Below are 7794 nucleotides of genomic sequence, written 5' to 3' on the forward strand. Positions count from 1 at the left end.
TCTCACCATCATCCTTGGACGCAAGGACGCCTGGTCAACTATAAAACCATTTCAGGAAGAGCTTCCTGGGTACGCCAGGGGGCATAAATCCAGGCAGGGGCTAGGGAGGGAGGAGGTACCACTGGGATGCATCTGACTGGTGGCGACACAGGGGTTTTCTTGACCATAATTTGCTAAGTTAAGGGACATTCCTGGCGGTCCAGTGGTTAAGACTCCGTGCTTCCACCTCATGGGGTGTGGGTTCAATCCCTGGTCGGGGAACTAAGATCCCACATGCCATGAGGTGTGGACAAAAAAAAAGAAATTTTGCTAAGTTGAACACTTATATTTAAAATTTTTTTCTGGATGTATATTATATTCACAACAAAGAGGAAAAACAGAGAGAAAGGAGGAGAGAAAAAGAGCAAGTATGAAAATCCTTTCACGTAGTATTACTGGAGGGGGATGTGGAGTTGAGACTTATTCCAGGTTCTTTTGTGTATTTGATGACCTCTTCCCCACGCCGCCCCCTCATCATCCTCCAGCATTTAGAGGAGCTCCTGTGCTAGGAGAGGGTACCTGCCTGATCGCTGCCCCCTCACTGCTGCCGCCCAGGCAGACGTGGACTCTGACCCACACAAGCTGCTCTGGCCAGCCGATCAGGCCCAGCTCTCCTCCTTAGGAACGTGTTTTCCTGCTTCTCCGTAGGCAAGGTCATTCTATTTTTTTTTTGTTTGTTTTTACATTTTTTCCCTTGGTTTATCTATTTATTTTTTTAATTTTTAATTTTTTTTTGGCAAGTCCATTTTTAAAAAAAATTTATTTATTTTTTGGCTGTGTTGAGTCTTCATTGCTGCACTTTCTCTAGTTGTGGCGAGCAGGGGCTTCTCTTGTTGCAGAGCACGGGCTCTAGGCACGCGGGCTCAGTAGTTGTGGTGCACGGGCTTAGTTGCTCTGTGGCATGTGGGATCTTCCTGGACCAGGGATCAAACCCGTGTCCCCTGCATTGGCAGGCAGTTTCTTAACCACTGCGCCACCAGGGAAGTCCCTGGCAAGTCCATTTTAATTGGATGCCAGGTGTTGTGGATTTTACCAGGTTGGAGGCTTGATATTTTTGTATTCTGAGAAATATTCTTGAGTTTTTTTCTGAGATACAAGTAAGTTACTTAGAAATTGTTTGATTGTTTCTGGTCTTGCTTTTGTGATTTGTTGGGTGAGTTTGGAGTTGTGCTCAGTCCAGACTGAAGAGTCTGGGTTAACCCCTGAGCCCTCTCCCGATACTCAGTGAATCTGAGGTTCCGGTCTGGCTGGTGGAGCCCCATGTGGGCACCGGGCACTAGTCTCTCCCCACGTACGGCGCTCTTCACAGACGCATGTGAGTGCCCCAGGGAACCCTCAGCAGATCACCAGGGCTCTCTCCTGGCAGCAGTCTCCTTAGGGGTCCTCTGTCCTGAAGACCCTAATTGCCTTTATCTCCCTGGATGTCCAGCTCCATCTCTTGAACTTGGGGAGCCTTCTCTGTTTGTCCAGGAACCCCCCTGTCTGCTTTGTAGCCCATAAACCTCTCAGGAAGGGAGCAGGCCATCACAGGACTCACCCATCTGTTTCCCACCTCCCAGGGACTGCCATCCTTCCTCACCTGATGTCCTGTTGTTCACAAGTTTGTCTGGTTGTGTTGGTAGTTTCGGGAGGGAAGGTAAACCTGGTAAATCTGCGACTCCATCCCAGGTGTACCCATGGAGGGTGCGCTGTACCCCAGATGGGCCAGAAGAGAAGGTTCTGAGCACAGGGCAGGCAGGCAGAGGTCTCAGAATTTCTCTCTGCTGCCTCTTTTCTCAGGCAGGAGCTGGGGAGGGAGGAGGCCAGAGGAGAGAGGAGATTACAGGGGAGAGAGGAGAGCTAGTGGATCAGGGGACCCTGCGTGACGTCCAGAAGAACCGGGGCTGAGAAGCCACTCGATGGGAGGGCCGGGCGAGCCCCAGCACGACTCTAGATTTCAGGCCCTGGGCTGTGGCTCATGCCCAGTGGGGTGACCAGGTGCTCACCTTTGATCACCAGGGCAACATGATCCCCTGGGTCCACCGCACTGAGATTCCCCTCCAAAACCCTTCTTTCAAAGGCACCCCTCTTCTCAGGCCCTGGTGCTGGGCCAAAAGGTCCAAGGCCAGCCTTGCTGGTCTGCTCAGGTCCTGGCACCCTCTCGGCCTTGGTCCTTCGGGCCTCTCTATTTCACAGGCCTGAGAACAGCCCATTTATTTGGGAAAAGCCAGAAACCCTCAACAATTCTCTGTCCTGAAATTCTCAAGAACAAAGTGTTTGTTTTAACTTGAGGAACAGAGCTTCCACCTGGAAAATCTAAGTGACCTCAGCAACCGTGCCCTCAACACCATCACCCTTGCCTGAGCCCACTGCAGGGCCCTGGAATGCCAGCCTTTCATATTCCTTCCTTCGCTGGCCTCTGGAGGAGGAAAAGGAGAATCCAGCCTCTGACCCTGCAGGCACCTGGTCAGCTCTGGCCTCTGTGGGCGAGTGTGCTTGGTTTCTTCCTGCTGAAGGTCAGGGGTGGGGATGCCCATCCAGCCTGGGGGCTTGGATTCTAGAAACTTCAAGGGGCCCAGGGAACGTCAACTCAGAGGCACACCCACACTGGGTGCTCAACCTGCGAGGTCTTCCCAAGCCCTGGGTATGGACGCAGCGTGGCCCCTGCCTGGTTGGAGGAGGGCCGGTGCTGACTAATGTCTCAGGCGCCAGGCAGTGGACGTTGGCCCCCAGCAGCCGAGGTGTGGCCACCCCAGCTGCTCCCGCCCCTCCCACAATGGGTGCTGTTTGCCACCCTCCGGCTCTTAGCTGCCTCCCGCCCTGCAGGGTCTCCAGGACCCAGACAGCTAGGAGACACTGCCCCTCACCTTTCTTTTTGAGCACCTGCTGTATGCAGGGACGATTCTATAGGCACTAAGGGAAAATGGAGGGAGGGCCAATGAGTCCTACTGCAGAGAGATGGAAGGCCAGTTATCCTCATGACTGCTGGTACTGACATTGATGGAGCCCTGGGGCACCACTCACAGGCTCAGTGCCTTGCTGCCATGATCTCGCCCCAGCTGGCAACTTGATTATCCCCGTCCTACAGACGGGGAAGGAGGCTCAGGGAGTTAGTTCATCAACCTGCTCAGGCTCACACAGCTGGACGTACGGCTGCCGAGACGGTAAAACGCCAGATTGGTCCAAGCAAGGGAGAGTCAGGGAGGGTGTGCAGAGGAAGTGGCCTTGAGCTAGGCTCTGGGGATGGGAATGGGCTCTCGGATGGAAGGCAGAGACGAAGGGCAGAGAACAAAGAGAATAGACAAATAGGGTGCTGGTCACCCACTGAGCCCGGACCTGGGTGGGCGGTGGCAGAGGCAGGACAGGCTCAGAGCCGGGTCCTGCAGGGGTGCCCTCCCGGGTCCCAGGGGTGTCGAAGGGATTCTGCTAGGGAGTGACACCCTCCAGGGGGCTGGACCTGTCGGGGCCTGAAGCTGGTTTTGATGAGAAATCAAAAACAGGTTTGTGGGTGAGTCAGTCGCAGGGAGCACACGGAGAAACCAGCTCCTTGGAGGTCTTCCCTCAGCCCTTCAGACTGCGCAGCCGCCCACGCCTGCCTGCCCGAGGACCAGTGGGAACAGGTTTGCTGGGCCCGCTGGGTGCCTTCCTGTGTGGATCTGGCCTCACTGTTGTGTCTAGACTGCCAGTGGGGGGTCCAGGAGGGGGCACTGGACAAGGCTACGTCTGAAACCTTGTTCCCAACCACAGATGGGGCAGGCTGGTTGGAAAATATTCCTTTCCTGAGACATCGCAGCTCGGCCTCTTTGAATCCCCCAGCCACTTCCTTCCTGTGTGTATCTTACACTGGCTGAGGGACTGGGCGGGTTCCCTGTGTGTTGTTGTTGCTTATTTTAAGTTTCTGTCTTGTTCCTTTGTGAGTTGCATGCAAGGGGGGGTGGGGTTGGTTCTAAGAGGCCTTTGTCACTGTAATGCATGTCGGGGATGACTTGGGTTTTCTCTACAAGTTAAAAACCTCTGCTTGTGAGAATGAGAAGGAAGGAGGGTCTCCTTAGGGCCACAGGTAAGGACCTTCACATGTGATATCATGCTTGGGCTCAAATCGGCATCAAGACACAGGCAGGTAAGAAACATGGAGGATCCAGGAAGCTGGAGTATCGGCCGCGGTCTTGGAGCCAAGGTTTCCTGCCTCCTAGGTCCAAGTGCTTTCCTGGATGTCCACGGGCGATGCCAACACGCCTTCCAGTGCCTGTGGCGGCTGGGGACACAGTCTTCCCCCCTTAACCTTCAGAGCCTGCACTAAGAGTATGTGCTGCCTGTTTCCTGAGAAGTCAAGGGAACTTTGACTTGTTTTCCTTTCTCTTTAAGTAAACAGAATACAGGAGAGTTTCTCCAACTTCCTTGGCTGTGGCTCATGGGAGACGATGCAATTCGCATGGCAACCCCATACACACGCGAGGGTACACGTGTATATACGCATGGGTGTATAATGTGTGTACATGTGTATACAAAATACAAACATTTGTCTCTAATGGAGACCATTTTCAGAAAAAAACACTCACCCCACATTCACCCCACCTGCGATACACACGCATTTTCTGTACACAAACATATATGTGTATCTGTAACTGATGCACATTTTAGGAAACAACGTCCACTCACCCTAAGCGTGACGTACTCAGTGTGCGATCTGCTCCGTCTTCTGCTGGCTGCCTTGCACCGACCTGTGTCCAACACATCGGTGGGTCACAGTTGATGCTTGGCAGGCACTGGAAAGGAAGGAGTTGTGTTTGTGGGGCCCCAGAGCCCCGCACCCAGTCCCCAGGCACCTGCACTCCACGCAGTCAGGTGCGCACACGCTTTGGGCCTGAGGGCAAGAAGGTTTGGCCCTGCCCACGTGGCAGGCCTGGGAGCGCTACCTCGGACTCGGGGTTTCCTAGGGGGCCAAGTGTTTGAGGAGGGGCGTCCAGGTAGGAGGAACTCGAGGCCATGTCCCCAAAGACAGGTGTCCACGTGGCAACATACAGCACTCGCCACCCCCCCGAGCGAGCCCCCCTTTCCTCTAAATATGGGTGATGGTGATAATGATTGAAGCACAGCCAGCTCCGTTCACAGCTCAGAGGAGCGCGTTTATCACACCTCGCAGGGCAGGAGGTGCTCAGGGCAGAGGTGCTTCTTGCTAATTCCCACGAATTCCCACGAGGACCAGAGGCCCGGTGGCCCCACCCACCGCAGAGGGCGGGAGGAGTTAAAGGTGGGCGAGGTGTCAGTTCACCCAGGTGCGGCCCCGTGTGTGCGCGGGTGCAGGCGTAGGGACCCAAGAGGCTGGTTCAGAGAAGCGTGGCCCAGGGTTGCTGCGCCCTCCTCGTGGCTGAGACGCCCCTTTATTCCACACCAGGTGACAGTGATGCCCATCTGGGAGAGTGCTCGCGGAGCCCTTTCTGATGGACACATTCTTACAGGGCTCTGCAGGCAGTGATGGAGCTAGATACCCAGCCACCACCCTCCCAGAGCTCAGGCCCCGTCGCAGGGACCACTGACTCAAGCCTGCTGCGGTGGGTTAAGCAACCATGAAGGGGCGCAGTATGGGGGCCGCAGAGTGCAGGCTGCCCTGCCCAGCTCAGCCAGACGTGTGGCTACCAGCCCTGGTTCCCAGCCATCCGTGAGGTGCTGGTTCCCCCCCGGGTCCTGACATGGACTGTGGACAAGGGCAAGATTCCAGGAGTCGGGACCTGATGGAAGTGGGGTGCCCCCAGGACTGCTAGAGAGCCCCAGCTCCACGGAAACACAGTCACTGGGCCAGGTTAGAGATACACTCAGCCGTTTAATACCCCTAGGGCTGCTGTGAGGTTTCACACGGTCATGGCCCGGGGCTGTCGCCCGCATGGAAGAGGATCTGCCGGTCAGAGGGGCCCGGCAGGTGACCGGGGCGGGGGATGTCGGTGGGGCAGCTGTCTTCCCTCATGCTGGGGTTTGCTCTGGGTGCCCCTGCAGCTATCTCCAGCTCCCCATGTAAGGGAGGGTGATGCTGGCCTAAGGGCTGCTTCAGAGCCCGAGTATCCGTGGGGTGGGGGCAGGCCGGGGTGCAGCCTGGGGAAACAGAGCTGGCAGGAGGCAAGCCTGGGATCCTTTTCTACCTCAGCCCCGCTCCCTGCCGGGGCTTCCTCCCACGACTGTTGCCACACTTAGCAAATAAAAATATAGGCCGTCCAGTTATGCTTGAATTTCAAATAAACAACGAATACATTTTTAGTATCAGCATGGCCCTAGTGTTGCAAAACTGTCCTGTATCTGGCCACTGTACCTCCTAGACCTTGGGCTCCATGGTTAGGTCTTGGAACCTGGTCTCCTGCAGGGGCTGGGGGCTAAGGCTGCAGGTCTGAGGCAGCCAGGACAGGCCACCAGACATCAGAGCCTTGTGCAAAGGGCAGATGTGGAAAGAATGGGTCAGAGGAGCGGCATCCCATAGGCCTGGAACGAAGCCTGAGACAGAAGCTGTGCGAGCTCCGAGCCCACGAGCCCGCCTGTGGGTGGCTGTGATCTCCCGTGACTTTCTGGGAGCCCCTCCACCCAATCACTGGAAAGGGTCTCTGCTCCCCAAACCCTGTCCCTCGCCAGCCACCGACCTTGCTGTGGGGTACTGGTCCCCAGGTGCTTCCCCTGGGGGAGAAGAGGTGACTTGCTCAGCTGGCCCTTGTGCCCCCTATATCCGAAGAGCTGGGGCTCTCTAGCTGTCCTGGGGGCACCCCACTTCCATCAGGTCCTGACTCCTGGAACCACAGGACATGACACTGAAGAGAAAGAGGGAGATTGGGCATGAGAGGGACGTCCCCGGGATAAACACAGCCCCAGTAGGAAGGCCTGGGCCTTTCCTGCTCCCACACCCAGGCCACGTAACTTGCTTTGTTCACTAACAGCTTGGCTTTAGGGAAAAGGAGGGCCCTAGAACCCGAGCTTCAGCAGAAGGAGGGAACCTAGCAGTACAGCCCAGCTAAGAAGATTCTGTGTTAGGGTTTGGGGCCAAAGGCCATTGAGTAATTGTATAAGGATTTTTTTTTTTCATTTGTAATTGCTTGAAGATACAGTTCAAACTTGCTTAAACAAAAAGAGGAATTTAATCGGCTGTGTGACTGGATTACTAGCTTCAGGCACAGCTGGATGGAGGAGCTCACGTTGCATCCATAGTCACTATGTCAACCTCTCTTTCTCTCGCGCTCTCTCTCTGTAATTCTATTTTCCCCCCACCCTTTTCGATTCTTCCTGGGGCCAGCTCCTCCTCATGGTCAGAGTGGCGAGCTGACCATCAATAGCTCCATTCAGACGAGCCAGAGCCTCACAGAAAAGAACTCAAGCCCTTGAGGCCACTCTGATTGGTCCCCTTGCTTGTATTCCCAGTCCAGACCAGACGTACCCCTGTGCCAGGGAGGCAGAGCTTGGCCAGTCCGGGGTCATGTGCCCACTCCTGTGAGGGCAGGAGGGAAGAGGAAGTTGGGCAGACAGCCGTGAACCTCTGCAGTATACGCCCCTGCTAATTCGTTGCTCACCATCCTAGCGTTTGTGTTTCCAGCAGGGACCTCACCCAGAGAGGAGAGGGGTGGTCTGTCTGAGGGTGGATTCAGCTAATCCTAGGGACTTCACACAGAACTTTGTTAATGTGACATCTAACAAGCCAATCAGAAGGTTGTGTACTTATGCCGCTGACAGATGACTCAGACAGGCCTTGGGGAGCGAGACAGCTTCCTGCCAAAGCAGAGTGTAGGCAGAGTTGGTCCTTGGGGC

The 7794-nt window shown here is 55.4% G+C and overlaps 1 long non-coding RNA gene across 1 annotated transcript; it reads right to left on the reverse strand.

Annotated features, from left to right (window-relative positions):
• Positions 1–1624: 1624 nt before the first annotated feature.
• On the reverse strand, positions 1625–6799 carry LOC116749434. Its single transcript, XR_004348611.1, has 3 exons — positions 6642–6799; positions 4678–4784; positions 1625–1825 (listed from the first exon to the last, which is right to left on the reverse strand). It is a non-coding gene; the product is annotated as an uncharacterized LOC116749434 (long non-coding RNA).
• Between the last annotated feature and the right edge of the window lie 995 nt (positions 6800–7794).

The sequence above is a fragment of the Phocoena sinus genome, chromosome 2 (assembly GCF_008692025.1).
Source record: "Phocoena sinus isolate mPhoSin1 chromosome 2, mPhoSin1.pri, whole genome shotgun sequence".
Lineage (NCBI taxonomy): Eukaryota > Metazoa > Chordata > Mammalia > Artiodactyla > Phocoenidae > Phocoena > Phocoena sinus.